The sequence below is a fragment of the Triturus cristatus genome, chromosome 10, assembly GCF_964204655.1.
Source record: "Triturus cristatus chromosome 10, aTriCri1.1, whole genome shotgun sequence".
Classification (NCBI taxonomy): domain Eukaryota; kingdom Metazoa; phylum Chordata; class Amphibia; order Caudata; family Salamandridae; genus Triturus; species Triturus cristatus.
The window spans coordinates 552,614,800-552,636,343 of record NC_140593.1 but is presented as its reverse complement, the minus strand read 5'-3'; positions in this window follow the sequence as shown (position 1 = coordinate 552,636,343).

Here is a 21,544-nt window from a genome sequence, read left to right as displayed (position 1 = left end):
TGTAATAGAAATTGGATCATCGATGGAACATTGTTCATCTAGTATTGGATCTTTCATAGATTCACATGCTTGATCATTCCCCTTCGTTGAGGTGGGAGTCCCAAGGTACTATAGTAAAGCAGTATCTAATAGTATACGAGGCTATAATGGTAATGCAAAGACATTTTAATAGCCTATCTTTGTTCTTTTAAAAAAAAAATGGACCAAACTTGAACTATAACCAATCAGGTGACAGAACTCTCTTAGAACACTCCCAACAGAGGCTGGATCCCTCATATTTTTTACTGCATGTCGGGTGCAGGGAGTCTCCTGAGCTCTGCTCAGCTATACCAACTCATATATCTTACATTTCATCTTTATTATTACCACGGAAGCAGTTAAAAAAAAAAAAAAAAAAAAAGGGGACACTCTAGACCCTGTGGCTGAGTTAATTGTTTTTCTTTCAGATACTCCACTATGGATGTATTTATGGTATCCACCCTTATAAGGTAAGAGAGAAGGATATTCCTTTCCTATAGTGTCCAACAGAATACATGTCAAATGAGGACAGCGCCAAAGAAGTACGGTACTCCAGATGCTCTTTAAGGTCCTTCTTACTCTTTTCGGGTCAGAGAAGGACAGTTCACAGGAGAAATGCAAATACCTCTCCTCATGAACTTCGCTGTCGGTGCCTACAGCTCTGGCTGTTTTCCTGGCATTCACTCTACCTAAATGCAACTAAATACATTTGACAGCAAGGCATACATTTTTACTGCCTCATAGACGCCAATGATGTCTACATATGCGTCGACTATGACATCACGGACGCCTTGACGTCGTCCGCTCCACCTAACTATGGTGTTTTCGACAGCGGCCTCATCAACATGTTTCTGTGGATGACGCCCCCATTGCATGCAAGCATGGGTCCACCGAACTATCCGATAACCAGCAACAATCCAGTCTAGTGGTAAACTTATCAAGAAATACCCTATCAAGGACACAACTAACGGTCCTAAAAAAAGGATTAGGTTTTGTACCTACACCAGCTCTAGATAAGTTCCTACTCAGCTATGAGCTTAATGAGTTCATAAGAAAAATAAAGCTACAGGTATTTTCAGATGGATACATCTGCCAGTGGATTCCTCACCTTGTGAATATCCCCTGCGCCAGCAACATTCGAAAACTTTTGTAGCAGTCCACGCCGATGAGGTCGAAGACTAAGTCACAGAGACACGGCTCCGCTCGCGACTCCGCTGACGTCACCGGCTCCATAAGAAGACCTCGTCGGCGTGATGACGTCAGTTCCCTTTTTTCCGCACCGTCGACGCCAACGTATTTCGGGAATCTCTATCTATAGCTTCACTGTTACTTTGTGTTTATACTGGCTTTCTCTGTCCTTTTTTTGTGAAAATGTCGACAACGAAGTCGGGTTTCAAGCCCTGTCGTGCATGTGGAAAGCATATGTCCATCACGGATCCACATGACGACTGCATATGGTGCCTATCTTCAGACCATGATGTGGATGGATGTTCTTGCTGTCGCAAGATGAGTTCGAAGGCTCTCAAGGAGAGAGAAGCGAAGCTTTTCATCGCGAGGATGAAAAAAGAGAAGAGAGGTAGGAGAAAATCAAGAACGAGGTCAAGATCGAGATCGAGGTCGGCGTCTTAAGTCGACTTCGGGGCATGCTTCAAGATCTAAGAAGCACAAGAAGAAGAGGAGACCTTCTTCTCGACGTCACTTTGACAAGAGTACGGCTCCGAAGTCAAAGTCACCATCTCGACGCCGTAAGGACTCTGTATCTCCCTCGCCCGTTCCGGATTCACCTGTTGGCCCTTCTTCTCCAGTGGCTTCACCGGTTCATTCTCCGGCTCCATCTCCGACGCCGGTTCCATCTTCGATGCCGATTCCAGCTCCGGCTTCGTCTCCGGCTCCGGTTGAGGAGCTTCCAGTTCTGGGTGAGCCTTCGGCCCCACAAATTTCCACCGTCGGTGCCGGTTGGCCCGAGTCCGGTGATGCCTGATCAGTATCCTGCGTTGCCTGGACCAGGTCAGGACCCCACGCATTATCTAAATGCAATGTACGGGGTATTTTCAAGAGCCATGTATGTGCACCTTCGGGTCCCATGTCCTTCAGTTTGGGGGTGCCTCAAACCTATCCTCAGGCCCCCTTCATGCCATTTTTTCCGGCGACGCCGTCTTGGCATCTACCGGCGCCGAGGACATCGACGCCGCTCTCTTCTTCACCGGCGCCGACTTGACCTCGCTCGACGCCGGCTGCTCCTGTGGATCCACATTCGACGCCGGCGCTGTCGGATTCGAACACGGCGTCACCGACGCCGGTTGTAAGAATCCGGTCTAGGAGGGAGGCTCAAAGGGTGCTTGATGAGCAAAGGTACCTTTTGGAAGAGGAAGAAGGAGAGATTGTGGAGTCGGATGACGTTTTTGAAGAGCTAAAGGAGGCTAGTGGTTTGGATTTGTCTTGAGGAAATATGAATTTTGTGATCAGTTATGTCCCCTATCGTAGACCCCAACGGCTCCATGTGCATGTTACAAGTACATGTATGTTCCCTCCAGTTCCAGTTATGAAGACGCAAATACATGTGCGTCCACCGTCAACATGTCCTCTTTCAGATCCGCCATGAATGGGTCAGATATTCCATTCCTAAGTATGAAAGGCCACCGACTTTATGTGGTTCACTTTCCACATTTTACAGATTCAGGTGAGTAGGCCCTGAATTCTGCCATCAAGCCTTTTCCTGCCTTCTGCCTCTGAAAGCTCCAGTCCGAACCTGCATCTGTATCCATGAACTTTGTCCTACTCCCTGTGCGGCTAACGGTGCCTGATCCAGCCTGTTGCCTGCCAAAAACTGTATTTCACCTTCAAGATTATCTGCTCCGCTCCTCATCCGATGCATTCCTGTCTAGTAGTTTAGGTAAACATTCTTCCAGCTACCGTGCAAAGGGCCAGGCCTCACTGTCCTCATGCAAGTAATTCATAGCCCCTGTTACCATGGAAGATTCCTGCCCCCTCGCATCTCATGTAGACATTTAGACGCTTGTACACACACTAACAGTCAGTATAGAATAGATTCCGTCCGAGAGACCTTTCCTTTTGGATAATACAGTTCTTTAAACATATATATTAGATATGATTTGGGATTAGGTTGACATGACCCCTCAGACTTCTGTCTCCACATGTAGAGCTAAATGTCAAGTCTCCTTCACCCTCTAGTTGCACGTCAATCACACGTCATGCGGCTGCGCGCGCATCTCTGCCAAGTATTTCTGCTGACATTGCAGGATTCTCTTATGGATCCACCCACTTGTGACATCATGTTTAATGACGTATTTAGTTACGCCTATGTTTACGCCTTTTTTCATTACGTATGTGTATCATTATCTGTATTATCAGCTGTTACGCCTCTTGCATCTGTCTTAATGTAATACTTTTCATATAAATATCATTACTTGTCAATAATGTATTGCCTTCCCTTCCTGAACCTTCGTGGTGATGGAATTTGAAGCCTACAGTTCGAACTGTAATTTCTTTATAGAGGAATAAAGCCTTTTAGAACCTCTAATACCACGGATTCTGCCTCTTATATTTACTGAGTTATTCTTACTAGACTTTACCGCATAAAAAATAGTACCGGTAATGAAATATTTACCACATAAATTGGCGCCCGAATAGGGACACTTTCTCATCTCACGCGCCGGAGGTGCGTTGCAGGCCCGGTCTCCTGCCACAGCTGAACGGACAAAAACGCGTACCTGCAGGATTTCCTGTATCTCCCTCCGGCCAAGCGGGGGCGACTGAGGCTGCGATCAACACCCAGACGAGGCGGTGAGAAGTGCGAAGTATCCCGACCAGAGCCTAGCTGAGAGAGCAAGATCCGAGGTATACAGAGGCCCACCAGGTTCCGAAGTTCCGAGTCCAGTCGAGTCGAGTCGAGTCCAGTCCGGTCCAGTTTCAGTTCAGTTCCGAGGCCTTCCGTTCCGCGCTACCCGGTGAGTACCATTGCCGGGGAGGCATTTAAACGTGCACATAGGTTGTGCCGGTCAAGACGGGTTTGGGTACACAAATCCGGTCTGCACTGTTTTAGCAGTGTATCTGTACTGTTTAGCAGTATATCTAGTATGTCTTGCATATAATTCAGTATTATTTAGTGTCAGTATTATGTCAGTAACTAGTTTTCTATTAATTATCATCGTTCATTAAATGTTAAATGTTTTAATACGTTCTACATATTGTGGTGTGAATGATTGTTCATTATTGTATTTATTGTATTAAGTGTGTTCAAATAATAAGGTCTAAAAATGCCGCTCTTTTCAAAACTAAGACAGATCAAAACCAGAAAAGGGGTACTCGAAGAAGCTGTTCCCATTCCACCTAGGGACACTCCAGGATACTTTATGTATCATAAGCATGACCTAGATGCCGTGTTATTTCTTGATTTATGGGTGGACTACACCGAAGAGTTGCCAGAAAGTCAGAGGTGGCCCGCAGCGGGGACCTGGGATGCAGATTGCATCATGAGAGTAGAAGAAGAATTATGGAAAAAGAAAGCCAGACAGTCACAGAAAGATGCCATTGAATTATGGCGTAAAGAATCATATAGACGTACAGAAAAAGCGCTCAGACAAGAAGAGAAAGGTAGGGAGAATTCGAATAAAACCCGAGAAAATTTATTAATTGAGGAAGGTACCCGAGTAAAAGCAGAACAAGTAGACAGACAACGAAACACTCTTATGAATGGTATGTATCCTCTTTTGGCCGAAGGGTTACCTCAGGCCACCCCGGAAATACCGAAAAACTTGACACCCCCATTGCTCCCGATAAAAGCACATCCCAAAACAGCAAAAGATATTTTCCTTTCTTCCTATTTAGATGATGTAGCTCCTGAATATGCTAATGCTCCGCCACACGCACAGCCCACCGATGGTGCTCAACGCCAAGATCATCCGTCTGTATCCCCGCAACAACAAACTCCTACGCCCATTCCCACAGGTCCGTCCGTTTCTACCGTTTTTCCCGCATCTACAATTTCTATCTTGCATCCAACAAATCCTTTCTTGCCCAGCACCTCAGATGGTGCTACAGGAGGTACGACAGACATGTTTGCCACCCCGCCGCGAAATAAACAGACCCTTAGAGATTTAGCACTCCAACGTACACCCCAACTAGCGACATCCGACATGTTTAAAGAACACCTTGTGGATTGTAGATACGATCCAGTGCCAGGTAAACAGGACAGATTGCTACTATCATCACTACGTATACGACGAGCTACATTGTATTTAATGACGATACCAGGAATGGTTGAACACCTAGACAATATATATCATTTTGTCCAAACAGGGCGAGGCCCAGAAAGTATTAACGAAGCTATGGAATACCAGAAAGTGGATGTACAAAGACAACTACTACGTTTTTTCATAAACTGCGTGATCAGGATCCAAGACAGGCCTGAGGCAGATCATGATACCATGCAAAAACTTGCCAAATGGGGTCAGAACATATCAGACGAGAAACATGATAGACAGGCGTGTATAATCGCCATGTATCGAAAGATCCGCAAGGAAGTAGAACGAATACATAAAGAAAGACGAGAAGCAGACAGAATTGAATCAGAAGGAGAGGAGGAGCAAGAATCAGAACAATTAGATACGATAGCTTACGTAGGTAGAGGAAGACCCCATAATAATACTAGAGGCTTTAATGATCCGATACGTCCGATACGTCCAGAATGTAACAGACATTTTCAAGCCCCTATGTTAAATACAAGGTCCCCTGAACACCTATTCCAAGCCGCTGATAAATTACTCCGAGATCGAAGGGGGTACCATATGCTCGATTCCATGGATGAACAAGAATTAGCCAGGTCAGCAGTACAATGGGCTGACAGTCCCAGCAAATACAGTGATGATGCACTAGCACACACGTTTCTGAATCTTGCCCCAGACGAACAGCGTTTAGCTAGTATATACATGATTCAACACCTCCTTATATTATATAAAAGCCAACACTCCGATCCTGGACCCTTACCTGACATATTGACAGAACTACTCACGGATAAATGGAGAGGGTCAGGTACTGATTTGATTAAAGAAATTCTAGAATTTCGAAACCAGTATATAGTTTCCGCATACCCAGAACACGTTCCAAATCCCACTATGGGAAGAAAAATGTATCACATAGATAGACAGAATCCGTTACGCGAAGTACACCCAATCAGAGGTGAAGATAATAACTTTACACGCGTGTTTGTGTACACGCCTATAACTAAAATTGAATTATTAGAAATGAAGGAAGTAGTACCCAGCCATGACAAGGATCCAGCAGGTTTCCACCGTGAGATAAAAGACATGTTGCTCATGGGAGAGTATACCTACCCCGACATTATGAAAATATTGAAAGTGTTAATGCCTGCCGGTGTTTACGAGAAACTCAAAGAAAAGGAATGGGAGGTGGGAGACCAAAAGATAGATTGGACAGCATTAGAAAACGAAGAAAAGGCCCGAGCTGCAGGATCAGGGCTTGGGGAAAAGACTACAGCACTACCAGGATTACTAGTACAGGTACTGCCACGTTTATTAACTACGAAAAAGGAGGACTGGGGTGCAATCTCAGCCTGTAAACAAAAGCAAGATGAAGACACTAGTGATTTCTATTCCCGATTTGAAAAATGTTTTGGTATCAATAGTGGCATAAAAGCAAGTAGCGAGTCATATCCACATCTGTTTGTGACAAAATTAGTTGAAAATTCCCTGCCGCAAGTTAAGAATAGAGTATTGAAATTTGAGAGTACCTGGCAAGGTAACACCCCGTCACAGATGTTACAGATGTTACAATATCACCACAATAGAATTAGAGAAGAACAAGAACATGAACAAAGACGTATGAAAGATACGAAAATGAAAATGCTTGTTGCCCAGTCAGTTCCAGCTGATGGTCATAAAAAAGATGATTCCGCAGGTCCGACGAAAGGGACATGCAACTATTGTAAGCAACAAGGTCATTATATACACGATTGTCCAGTTCTGAAACATAATATCGCCACGGGTAGAACACAGGAAAGACCACGTCCACCTAGACAGGATCAGAATCAACAACAAATCCCTCAGCATGCACAACCTAGGTCAGCTCCGCAACAACTAGCTCCGCAACAGGCAGCTCTACAACAGACCGTAGCACCACCACAAGCGCAGCCTATTGCTGCCACACAAGCAACAACGCAACAGATGTACCAGTATGCACAAAATGACTATCCCGATTATCAGCGATACACATGAAATAGCCTAGAGAGGGAAGTTGGCTTACCCCTTATCGAGGTTCCTGTAGATCAAGAGGGACCTTATGTACATAGTGAACTATTAGGGGAAGACAGAAAGTTTTTACTTGATACAGGGGCAAGCAGAACAACTATACGACGCAGTGAAGTTCCAGGGGCACCCCTCTCAGGCTCACAGAATATTTCCCTTGGATTCTCAGGAAAGCCTATCATTAATGAAGTAACGCAACCCCTTCCACTTACGGTTGGTCCATTGACACGAACCACAGATTTATTGCTTACTAAATCATGTCCAGAAAACTTGTTAGGTATAAAAACATTGAAAGCTCTAGGAGCTATAATATGTTGTTCTCCGGAAGGAGTACGATTATTTTTACGTGATTTCAAAGGTCACTACGTGTCCAGAGACATGGATCACCGGCTGCAGAATTTACCTACACATCTATGGGCACAAGGCCCAACTGATGTTGGTTGCATGAACATTACACCATATCGAGTCACACTAAAAACAGGAGTAGTACTACCACGAATGCGACAATACAAGTTACCACCAGATGCTGTTGTGGCTTTGCTGCAAATCATTGACGAGCTCATTGCACAAGGAGTGGTTGTAGAAACCGACTCCAATGTATGTAATTCCCCGATAATTCCGATTCTTAAAAGAACGGATCCAAAAGCATCACCAGTATATCGATTAGTTATTGATCTGCGCGAATTAAATAAATGTATTGTACCACAATACCCTGTGGTCCCAGATATCTCTTCATTACTAACAGCTATTGACTCAGAAGCAACGTTCTTCACTGTAATTGATCTCAAGAATGCCTTCTTTAGCGTCCCAATAGATCCGGAAAGTCAATATTTGTTCGGATTCAGTTTGAATGGACGAAGTTTTAAATTCACACGCACACCTCAAGGATTTACAGAAAGCCCCAGCATCTATAGCCAAGCACTGAAACGAGAACTTGACAGTATCCACATGCCAGTTAACACTGCCTTGCTTCAATATGTCGATGATCTGCTGATCACCGCCCGAAGCGAACCTGAATGTGAAAAAGCGTCACTGACGGTTTTAAGATTTCTGGCCGACAAGGGGCACAAGGTGTCCCCTTCTAAGCTGCAATTCTGTGTCCAGCAAGTTGTTTACCTTGGGCACTCGCTGTCCAAGGAGGGAAGACAGCTTACACCCGACCGCATCCAGTTAATTGCTAACATGTCACCACCAAAGACACAAAAGGAGGTGCGGGCTTTTATAGGTCTCACTTCATACTGTAGGCAGTGGATCCCTCAATATGCATTTCTAGCAAAACCACTCATCCAGTTGACAACACAGGAGGCAGCCACATCGACTGTCCTCCCTTGGACTCAAGAACATACACATGCCTTTGAAAGCTTAAAGAAAGCTTTATGCCAAGCACCTGTTTTAGCAACACCATGTTACAGTAAGCCTTTTACACTCTTTGTTACAGAACGCGAAGGTACTGCCTTGTCAGTACTCACTCAGGAACAAGCAGGATCACACAAACCATGTGCTTATTTCTCTAGTACATTAGATCCAGTAGCTCAGGCTCTTCCTGCGTGCCTGAAATCAGTGGCAGCAACAGCTTTAGCAATCAGACAAAGCGATGCCATAGTGTTAGGACATCAATTGACAGTACAAGTACCACACGCAGTAGAGGTTCTCTTGAACCGCACACAAACACAACACTTGACTATAGCAAGACTCACCGGTTATGAATTAACATTGTTTCAGCCACATATAGAAATCAGACGTTGTAATACGTTAAATCCTGCCACACTTTTGCCCGTAAATGGAACAGATCCATTAGCACATGATTGTATTGAAGTCATTACTATCACGACGAAACCCAGACAAGACTTGACAGACATCCCTTTATCAGATCGAGACCTGACATTGTATGTAGATGGTTCATGTATGAGAACAAGTACAGGAGAGTTAGTGGCCGCTTACGCAGTCACAACAGACACTGAAGTCATTGAAACAAATTGTATTAACACTTTGTCAGCTCAAGCAGCAGAGCTCATCGCTCTGACACAAGCCTGTATTCAAGCCAAAAATAAGAAAGTCAACATATACACAGATTCACGTTATGCATTCGGAGTCGTCCATGACTTCGGCGTACTGTGGCGAGAGAGAGGTTATTTAACTTCTCACGGTGCCCACATCCAACACGGACCCCTCATTCAAGCCCTATTAGACGCGATTCATCTACCTATTGCAATATCGATTATGAAATGCAAAGCCCATACAAAAGTTACCGATATCATTTCTCAGGGTAATGACCTAGCTGACAGAACAGCTAAACAGACTGCTCAGAATCAGACCCATACAACTGACACGACAAAGACAATAGTTCCGACACCAACACATTGCATGACAGTTAAGGATCCCGCCCTTGATGTAATTGACATACAGACACATGCTACACCAGAAGAAATAAAGAAATGGACTGAATTAGGAGGGATCCAAACGGATCAAGGATGGATGACGAAGGAAAAATCTATATGGTTTCTTCCCGACTCCATGGTTCAAGTCATCATTAACACAATACATAGTCCAGCGCACCTAGGAGAAAAAGCTATGCTAGACAGTATTCAACACATTTGGTTCAACAAACACTTGCGAGCAGCAGCCAAACAGAAAGTACGTACCTGTATGATATGTTGTCAGTTTAATCCAGGTAAAAGCATCCCCGTAGAGCAGGGTGGATTTCAACCTCCCGATCATGCTTTTGAAGTCCTCCAGATGGATTATATCCAGATGGAACGATGTCGAGGATTCAAATATGTTCTCGTAGTTGTCTGTGCTCTTTCCCGTTGGACAGAAGCCTACCCGGTTTCAGATTACACTGCCCCGACTACTGCCAAACAGCTAGTTCGAGAATTCTTCCCACGATTCGGTTTACCACGTGTCGTGTACTCAGATAACGGCCAGCCATTCTCATCTGAACTAATGAAACACGTTTCACTTCTGTTAGGTTACCAATGGAAATTCCACTGTGTTCGACATCCCGAGGCAGCAGGTCTTGTGGAACGTCATAATCAAACTCTGAAAATTAGATTGTCCAAAATATGTAGAGAAAAAGGTGTCGATTGGATAGTAGCCTTACCAGTTGCGCTCTTTTATATGAGAATGGTAGCACATTCTCGAACAGGGCTATCCCCGTACGAGGTGATCTTCGGTAGACCACCAAATATGTGGGGGACGCCTATACCTCGCAAAATCACTGATGTTGACTGTAATATGCTGACAGATTACCTGGCTTCCTTGATGTCTGCACTACAATCTTGTCGTTCACAGGTAGCTGCAGCTTTTCCCGATAACACTGAGGTGAAGCCCCATGACGTGGTTCCAGGTGATCTGGTTCTTGTGAGGAACTTCGACCGGAAGACCCAGTTGGAGCCCAGGTGGAAATCGCCCAAACTCGTCTTGCTGACAACAAGGACAGCCGTGAAGGTTGAGGGACGTAAAGGGTGGTTACACTCGATTCATATCAAGAAATTTTATGGACTACCGTCCGATGTGAACACTCAGCCCTGCATTCCCTCACAGACAGACTCAAAGCTCCCCTTGGTTGAACAGACAAAAAATGAACTCTATAAACTGAAACTAAGGTCTAGCAAGTCAGACAATTTGATTGTTTAAGTCCTCTCCAAGGTGAATCGGTTGAATTTGTCTCTGACATGTATCCTCTAGACCGAAATAGAGAGAGAAATAGACAGATAAAGCTTAAAAAACATGCGTACTGTAAATCGCTTCGTAGTCACTGCACAGTTACATTATTAATTTTGTTTTTTCTAAGTCTTTTGATCATCATTTCTAGTGTATTGTTACATATGTATTACCCTATTTCTAAGCATGCTTACAATGTTACCGCAGAACATTCTTTTAGCGAATTACCTCCGCATGAGTTGTCTTATAGATTTGCGCTGCGCAACAACACTTTCATTAGTATGTTACATCATTCCCATCAGACCAGCAATGCTACAAATTGTTGGATATGTGGCCGACTCCCTCCCTATCAGAACTATAAGGGAGTTTTGCCCCTCTTTCCGTATCCGTTCACACACAATGGCTCCTGTGGAGCATGGTTTAGTTTGATTAATTCCCTAGATTCAAATCCCGTAGTTTATCAAGACAACTGGGTATGGGGAAACCTGAACCTAGTTTTGCTTAAAGTCTGCTACCCTAACAAGGAGGGACTTCCCAAAAGAACAGGAACTGATCTAGAAAATGAAGTATATGGATTAGGTAATTTTACACTTAACCTCCTGATTCTGAATGTTGAATCCGAAGCTACGCCAATCTTATCCGTTATGTCAGTATTCCCAGTTAAAGGGGAATTATATGTAAGAAAGAATGGTTCCATACACATGGGCCATAGTAAATGCACCACTGTAATAAAATTCAGTGATCAAGGCAAGTCTACATTTAGAGCTTCCCGTCATTCCTACTTCATATGTGGCCAGACCGCATATATACGTCTACCTCTAGATTGGGATGGTACCTGTTACATAGCATTCCTTCTGCCACCTGTTTTCCTAGCCCCTCCTGATTATCACAGAAATACCCATTTAGTACACAATAGACAGCAGAGAGATCTCCCGATTGTCGATTACACTGAAACGGCATGGGAACAATACACAGATTTCAATAAAGGTTTCTTTCCCTATATAGGTACAGTCACTAATAGTAAGCTGATACGTAGATTAACTAGAACCCTTGAAGCAGTAGTGAACGAGACTACTTCCGCCTTAGGAAATTTAACAGAAGAGCAGTCTGCGATGCGGATTGTTGTGCTTCAAAATAGTCTTGTCCTTGACGTCATCCTGGCCGATAGGGGCGGAGCTTGTAGGGTCATCGGATCAAGTTGCTGTGTTTTCATACCAGAAAACTCGCCGTCAGTATATAAAGCCATAACTCGCCTTCATAAGATTATAAGCCAGATACACCAGAGTCCAGGCACCTGGACTTGGTCCGGTTGGTTCTGGAGCGTGTTGTCAGCCTGGGGATGGAGGATCCTATCCTTCCTAGGTATTGGCTTTCTCATACTATTTAGTTGCTGCTTATGTCTACAATGTGGGCCAGCGATTTGTGGTCTGTGTGCCACATCGTGTATCCCGCATCCAAGTTTTCGTTCAAGATCCCGGAAGAAGAAAGAAGAACAAATGATGCTATATGACCAGATCAATGGATTGATGAAGATCGATATCTCCTGAGGGTCCGTAGGGGACAAGGAGGGAATGAGGAAATATGAATTTTGTGATCAGTTATGTCCCCTATCGTAGACCCCAACGGCTCCATGTGCATGTTACAAGTACATGTATGTTCCCTCCAGTTCCAGTTATGAAGACGCAAATACATGTGCGTCCACCGTCAACATGTCCTCTTTCAGATCCGCCATGAATGGGTCAGATATTCCATTCCTAAGTATGAAAGGCCACCGACTTTATGTGGTTCACTTTCCACATTTTACAGATTCAGGTGAGTAGGCCCTGAATTCTGCCATCAAGCCTTTTCCTGCCTTCTGCCTCTGAAAGCTCCAGTCCGAACCTGCATCTGTATCCATGAACTTTGTCCTACTCCCTGTGCGGCTAACGGTGCCTGATCCAGCCTGTTGCCTGCCAAAAACTGTATTTCACCTTCAAGATTATCTGCTCCGCTCCTCATCCGATGCATTCCTGTCTAGTAGTTTAGGTAAACATTCTTCCAGCTACCGTGCAAAGGGCCAGGCCTCACTGTCCTCATGCAAGTAATTCATAGCCCCTGTTACCATGGAAGATTCCTGCCCCCTCGCATCTCATGTAGACATTTAGACGCTTGTACACACACTAACAGTCAGTATAGAATAGATTCCGTCCGAGAGACCTTTCCTTTTGGATAATACAGTTCTTTAAACATAAGATATTAGATATGATTTGGGATTAGGTTGACATGACCCCTCAGACTTCTGTCTCCACATGTAGAGCTAAATGTCAAGTCTCCTTCACCCTCTAGTTGCACGTCAATCACACGTCATGCGGCTGCGCGCGCATCTCTGCCAAGTATTTCTGCTGACATTGCAGGATTCTCTTATGGATCCACCCACTTGTGACATCATGTTTAATGACGTATTTAGTTACGCCTATGTTTACGCCTTTTTTCATTACGTATGTGTATCATTATCTGTATTATCAGCTGTTACGCCTCTTGCATCTGTCTTAATGTAATACTTTTCATATAAATATCATTACTTGTCAATAATGTATTGCCTTCCCTTCCTGAACCTTCGTGGTGATGGAATTTGAAGCCTACAGTTCGAACTGTAATTCCTTTATAGAGGAATAAAGCCTTTTAGAACCTCTAATACCACGAATTCTGCCTCTTATATTTACTGAGTTATTCTTACTAGACTTTACCGCATAAAAAATAGTACCGGTAATGAAATATTTACCACAGTCTCCTGAATGGGAAATTACTCCTCCTTCTGGTGAACCCTCAAAGGATGTGGCACCATATCTTGCAGTCATAAGGAAGGCAGCTGAGCTGTTAGATCTGCAGTTGCCTTCTACTGAATTCAAGTCGAACATTTTGACAGAGGTGCTGCATTCTCCTACTACTGTTTCAGAACGCTTGTTGCCCTTTAATGAAGCCATCATATATCCTGTGATGGAAGTGTGGCGCAAGCCTTTTTCTGCTCCCGCAGTTTCGAAAACAATTGCCAGGAGGTATAGGGCAGCTCCGGGGGGCCCAGAGTTTTTAACTTCTCAACCGTCGCCAGAGAGCCTGGTGGTTCAGGCTGCTTGTTCAGGGAGATCTAAAGGTGCTTTTCCCCAGGTTCCAAGTGACAGAGAGGCTAAGAAATTAGATCAATCGGCCAAAAAGATATTTTCCTCGGCCAGCATGGCTCTTAAGTCTACAAATGCCACTTGCCTTTGGGACGCTATATTCATGCGCTCATGGATTCTGCAAAGAAATTAGCTCCAAAACTATCAGAGGAGGATAGGGTTGGTTTTAATGAGGTCCTGACGGATGCCCAGGCGGCAGCGCGTCAGGTGATAGAGTGGACTGGATACAGCTGACTCAGTAGCAAGAGTCATGGGGTCTTCTGTTGCCACTAGGAGGAGCGCGTGACTTAAGTCTTCAGAGTTTTCCCCTGATGTACAATCAACGCTGTTGGACTTGCCTTTTGAAGGCTCTGGACTGTTTGGCAAAAAGGCAGATTCTGCACTTGAACGTTTTAAAGAAAGTAAGGCTACGGCTAAGTCTTTGGGCCTTCAATCCCAGTCAAGGGGATCGTTTAAAAGATATAGGGGTTTCGGAAGGGCAACCTTTCGTACTTACAGGCAGCCCCAGCAGCAAAGCTCTCTGTATAAGGGATACAGAGGCAGAATCAGGGGACGCACACGTGGCCGTCAGCTCTCCTCCTCCTCCTCCTCCTCCTCAGCCCCTCCTACCACCGCAAAGCAGCCCTAGATCAGCCATTCTGGATCATGCTGGTCCTGTGGGGGGCCGGCTTACCCATTTTCTACAAGATTGGGAATCGGTTACTACAGACCTTTGGGTTCTGGATCTTGTAGAAAATGCGTATGCCCTACCCTTTCGGGAATTCCCTCCAAATTACCCTCCTTGTCAAGGGGCTTGCTCAGAGAACCACCGTCTTCTCCTACAGGAGGAAGTCCTGAAGTTACTACAGAAAGGTGCGATAGAGGTGGTTCCAGAGCAGGAGAGGGGTCAGGGATGCTACTCCCGGTATTTCCTGATTCCGAAAAAGGACGGCAGATTGCGTCCGATATTGGACCTCAGGATCTTGAATCTTTATCTGAGCAAGAGAAGTTCAAGATGCTCACCCTTGCGCAGGTTCTTCAGGCGCTGAATCAGGAGGACAGGTTGGTGTCAATCGACTTGCAGGATGCGTATTTCCACATCCTGAAGTCGCACAGGAAGTATCTCCAATTTACGGTAGGATCACAACATTATCAGTTTGCGGTCCTTCCGTTTGGTCTTACTACTGTGCCCCGAGTCTTCACGAAGGTGATGGCAGTGGTGGCAGCCCATCTCGGAAGGTCGGGGATTTCAGTTTTCCCCTATCTAGACGACTGGCTGATTAAAGTGGAGTCGCCGGAGAAGGTGCTTCATCATCTGCAGAATACAACTCAGATGTTGTACAAATTGGGTTTCTCTATAAATGTGCCCAAATCTCACCTGGTGCCCTCTCAGCGCAACCTGTTCATAGGGGCAGTACTGGACACTACTGTGCGTCGGGCATTCCCACCTCCGCAAAGGATTCTCGACATACAGGAATTAATTCCTTTATTTTACAATGGAGCGGTCGTTCCAGTCCTGAAGGTCCTTCGTCTGCTCGGTCTGTTCGCTTCCTGCATTCTGTTGGTCAACCATGCACGCTGGCACATGAGGGCACTCCAGTGGTGCCTCCGCAGGCAGTGGTATCAGCACAACGGATATCTCAGGGAGTCTGTGAGGATCTCCAGAGAAGCTGCGGCGGATCTATCTTAGTGGAGTGTGGAGGACAATCTGTCTCAAGGAAAGCCCTTCCATCTACCTCCATCGGTGGCCACAGTGATAACGGATGCATCCACTTTAGGGTGGGGTGCGCATCTGGGGAATCTGGAGATCAAAGGTCTTTGGTCTCCGGAGGAAAGGTTGCTTCACATCAACCTTCTGGAATTGCGGGCGATTAGTTTGGCACTCAAGGCCTTCCTCCCTTCACTTCGCGGTCAGTCGGTTCAAGTCCTGACGGACAACACTACCGCGATGTGGTATGTCAACAAACAGGGAGGAGTGGGGTCGCATTGTCTCTGCAGAGAGGCTCTGCGTCTCTGGTCCTGGGCTCAGGACCATCAGATTTGTCTGATGGCAAATCATCTGGCCGGGGTTCTGAACGTACGTCCAGACAGTCTCAGTCAGCAGTTCTCCGCCGACCACGAGTGGAGGCTTCATCCGGAGGTGGTTCATCACGTATTTTGGATGTGGGGAACTCCTCGGGTGGACCTGTTTGCCACTCACGAAAACGCTCACTGCCCGTCATTCTGCAGTCTCCAGTATCTGTTGCAGGGAGCTTTGGGGGACGCGTTTCAGCTGAGGTGGGACTCACATCTCCTTTACGCGTTTCCTCCCATACCCTTGATTCCTCGGGTTCTGAGGAAGATTCGCCAAGACCGGGCCCAAGTCAAATTGATTGCCCCGGATTGGCCAAGAAGGATGTGGTATACAGATCTTCTCCACCTCTCCTCGTGCCCTCTGCTCTGTCTCCCTCTGAGGGCAGATCTCCTCTCGCAGTCGGAGGGGCAGGTTCTACACCTCCACCTCCAGAGCTTACACCTTCATGCCTGGAGATTGAACGGGGCAACCTGAATTCTTTTTCTCTCCCACCTGATGTGGTAGATGTAATTTTGTCTGCCAGACATCATTCCACCAAATCTATCTATTCCTATAGGTGGTCTAAATTTGTACTCTGGTGTGGAGAGAAGTCAGTTGATCCTTTGAGGGCTCGCTTATCTGACATTCTGCAGTTTGCCCTTTCTCTTGCTCAGCAAGGATTTGCTGTGGCTACTGTTAAGGGATACTTATCGGCTTTGTCGGCTTTCCATTGCTTGCCAGATCAGCCATCATTGTTCAAATCACCTATTGTTCCACGATTTCTTAAGGGCCTTATAAACAGGTTTCCTCCTACTCCCTTTATTGTACCTCAATGGGACTTAAACCTTGTCTTAACTTATCTTATGGGTTCTCCCTTCGAGCCCTTACACAAGTGTCCTTTGAGACTGTTGTCTTTTAAGACGATTTTTCTCATTGCAATCACATCGGCAAGGAGGGTAAGTGAGCTTCAAGCTTTAAGTTCAAAACCCCCGTTCTTGACCATTCATGCTGAAAGAATGGTACTCAGGACCAGGGCTGCATTTCTGCCTAAAGTGGTAACTCCCTTCCATCTGGGGCAGTCCATTACCCTTCCTACCTTCTATCCTCCCCCTCACCCTTCCAAGGAGGAGGAGAGACTTCACCGCTTGGACCCTAAGAGGGTGGTGAGCTTCTACCTTGACAGGACAAAAGACTTTCGAATTGAGGACCAGCTCTTCGTGGGCTTTGTTGGCTGCAGGAAAGGCAGAGCGGTGCACAAGCGCACCCTTTCCAAATGGTTTGTCTTGTGCATCAAGATATGCTACTCTTTGGCTGGTAAGGAACCTCCAGAGGGTTTAAGAGCCCATTCCACTAGAGCTAAGTCTTCCACTTCTGCTTTGTCTAGGGGTGTTCCTGTGGAGGACATTTGTAGGGCGGCAACTTGGGCCTCCCTCCACACTTTCGCAAAACATTATTGTTTAGACTCCGAGGTGGGGAGGGACGGACATTTTGCTCGTTCCGTCCTTCAGGACTTTTTGGTATAGAAGGGTGGACAGCCTCCTCCGGGAGTGGGACTGCTGTGGGAATCTATTCACAAGGTGAGGAATCCACTGGCAGATGTATCCATCAGAAGAGCAAGTTACTTACCTTCGGTAACGCTTTTTCTGGTGGATACAGTATCTGCCTGTGGATTCCTCACTGACCCACCCGCCTCCCCGTTGTCCATCCTTGTATACCTTTAGTATATGATGGTGTTTCAAGATGTATTTGTTACTGTCAAAGGCATTGTGTTCCTTTTGCCTTTCTATTTATTATCCACACTGTGTGTGTCGAATTGTGTATTATGTACCGTGTATACTGTGTATATATTGCTGTCAGTCCATCCGTGTGTCTCGAAGGCACGGAAAAAAAGGACGGAACTGACGTCATCACGCCGACGAGGTCTTCTTATGGAGCCGGTGACGTCAGCGGAGTCGCGAGTGGAGCCGTGTCTCTGTGACGTCGTCTTCGACCTCATCGGCGTGGACTGCTACAAAAGTTTCCAAATGTTGCTGGCGCAGGGGATATTCACAAGGTGAGGAATCCACAGGCAGATACTGTATCCACCAGAAAAAGCGTTACCGAAGGTAAGTAACTTGTTCCTTTGGAAACAAAACAACTAAGGATAATCAAAGAGGAGAAACTGGCTTATATCCTAAATCCATTTTCACACCACCACAAGTCACGCTACCGGTAGAACTATTAGCCTTTGAGAAGGCGGTTCTAAAAAGTGGGAGAAATTGATTCATGAACAATAAAAACATTCCATAACGCCACAAAGAAAGAACAAGCAGCCATCAAGGAACTGGCCAACAACAGTGATAGTACAATAAAACCAGCAGATAAAGGCGGAGGTATCGTCCTACAAAGCACTGAGGGATACCGAAAAGAATGCCTCAGACTCCTATCAGATGAAATAAATTACAAGCGCATCAAAGAAGACCCCACGGAACGATTACGAATTGGGATTACCAGCATGATTGAAGAAGCACTAACACACGATTGGGTCACTAAGAAGGTGAATTTATGATCAATACCCAGCCAATCGTGCCCTATTTCTACACTATCCCTAAATTTCATAAGTCACTGTAGAACCCTCCAGGCCCTCCCATAGTCTCTGGGATCAGTTCCATCCTGGAACCACTTTCAAAATTTGCAGATGTATTTCTCCATCCTCCGATACAAAAAAACACGTATCTGAAGGATACAAAAGCAGTATTTTGCCTGCTTAAGGACCTTAACTTTAACCCTACACAGAACGTCCTCATTGGTTTGGATGTGGAGAGCCTTTACACAAACTTACCACACAAAGAAACCTTGGACATCCTAAAAGAGACCTTATATGGAGCAGAATGGCCCTACCACACACCACAACATCTAGTCCTTGACTGTTCAAATGGGCACTGACTGAGAATTTTTTCCGTTTCGAGGACATCCTGTTCCAACAACGGCACTCAGCACGTTACCCACAGGCCATCACACATGTGGCAACTGTAGTGTGTGCCACCTAACATCAACTCTGAAATAGGTGAGCTTTAACACAGGAACAACTTGGGACTTAAGGAAGTTCACCACATGTAACAGCTCAGGGGTGATATGCTTGATTACATGCTGTTGCAACCTACACTATGTAGGCATGACGACTAGGAAAGTCAGCACAGAAATATGTGAGCACCATAGCAACATCAGATGCCACAGGGCAAGCACTAGGATGACAGCCCACTTCAACGAAAAGAAACACACCCCTAATGATATGCGACGGGTGGTGTTGGAACATATAACATACTGTGACAGTTTGGAACAAAACCTACTGGAAAAGGAACAAAGATGGGTGTTCCAATTCCACACAGATACGACAGGCCTCAATGATAATATCCTATAGGGGGAGGTTCACAAGGTGAACCACATCATGGGCACATAGGAGATACAGACAAAAATAACCACAATACCATCCTGGGATTATTTGTTTTTAACAAAACAACTGGAATCACGGATGTGAGGACCGGCAGGTGCTCACATCACCTCTCCAAGCAAAGGTGCCATGCACAGACCCCTACGTAAGACCCCTTTTTGCTTATACAACTCTACAGTAATGGCGCGATGAACATGCCAACACACAACGACCTGACTCGTAGCAGTAACACAGCCACGTTTTGAGTCCCAGGTTTTCACTGCCAAGTAATGACTATAGTTTTTTTCTGCTCAAAAGACACCGTAATGATGTTATAACTCCACCCCATTTGAAAAAAATTGGGAGTGGTCCTCCTTCCAATATGACATGCTGACTTCATCATGAAAAAAGCAGTCTTTTCCTAATTGCGGCAGCTTCCTTAACGCGCCCTGGCTAAGATATATATATCTATATGTAAAAATTAAATTGCTTTTGTGACTCCATGAAAACTAATTTTTTCTAAACTCACTTTACACCCCATGTTATTTTCACTGGTTTTATAAACCCAGTTAAAACTTTACGTGACGATCATCGTCACTAGAAATAATTGATCCAAGACTGTCCTTGATTTGTTTCCAAGGCTGGGCGGCCATTTTTCCTCAGACCCGCGGTCCAGTCTTCACTTGTATACAACCATGAAAGGGCTTTCTTTTGTCAATACTAAAAAATGATCCAAAATAGTGGGCACATTGTTCCAAGAATGGGCGGCCATTTTCTTCAACAACCGCGGTCCAATTTTTGCTCGCACACGAGCAGGACTGGGCTTCTCCTGCCAGTACTTAAACAGCATCTAGCGATAGACATGCCAATATGCGGTCGGCCAGAGTATGAGTAGGTGTCATTGACGGAGGAGTGCTGAGCAAAGCAAGACCCTTTTCCCTTTTAGGAACCCAGGATCCCTGAAAAAACGCTAGTTTTTCATTTTTTCTGCTCGCGCTATGGGAAATAACTAATCAGAATTTTCCTTTTGCAGTGCGTGACTCTAATGCCTTATACACATTCCTCTAGGGTTACTACAAGCCCCTCCACCCTGGCAATCTGTGAAGCACAGTATTGCCAAAACAGAAGTATGTTCTTAGAATTATGAGCAGCATGTTTGTATGTTAGTCTTGTGATGTTTCTTCACGAGTTTCTTTTCCTTTCTACAAATGTTTTTAATGTTTAACCACGCTTTCTCACAACAGAGCTGTCTGATGTGGTTTATAGATTCACATTGGATACAAGCACTAATTAAAGTTTGAATTTGTAAGGGCACTGACACCAATTATAGAGGAGCACATTGATCTTGGAACTGCATATGATATGGACCTGCCCACGTGAGAGGTGGGCAGGCAGTGTATACTAATGCCCATGTTGCTTTATCTCCCTGAATAGATACTACGAGTCATTTAAACCGTATGTATTTTAATTAGAGTATTCCATATTATAGACTCTTTTTTATTTATTTTTTATCACGGAGTGGTACGCATGGGGTTGGTCCCCATGTGGTCCTGAAGAGGAGGTTTAGGGGATACCTCGAAACATGTCGACCGAATACTAGCGATAGCATATACATAACAAGTACGCATCCTCCCTAGCATTAACCCCCCCCCCCTTTTTATCTATACTAACTAGGAGCATGAGCAAAACAGTCGCTCACTAGCTACGTATTTTTAAACATCACTCTCACCACTACCCCAACACTGCACTACACATTTTTTCACAAAAAGTGCGCCTACGTAGTTCCACAACTCGCAGCACGCCCCAAACAGTAGCTGTTTGGGATAGGCTCAATGATGAAGCATGTCACTTAGGGGCAACCCTTGGTGAGTGAGGGGACTCAAGAAAAGAACTTCCTTTTCTTATATTCGGGGTATTTTCGCACATACAGCGGAAGCCCCAACCTTCTTTCCCTTGGTTAGGTTCATAGATCTGTCATCTACAG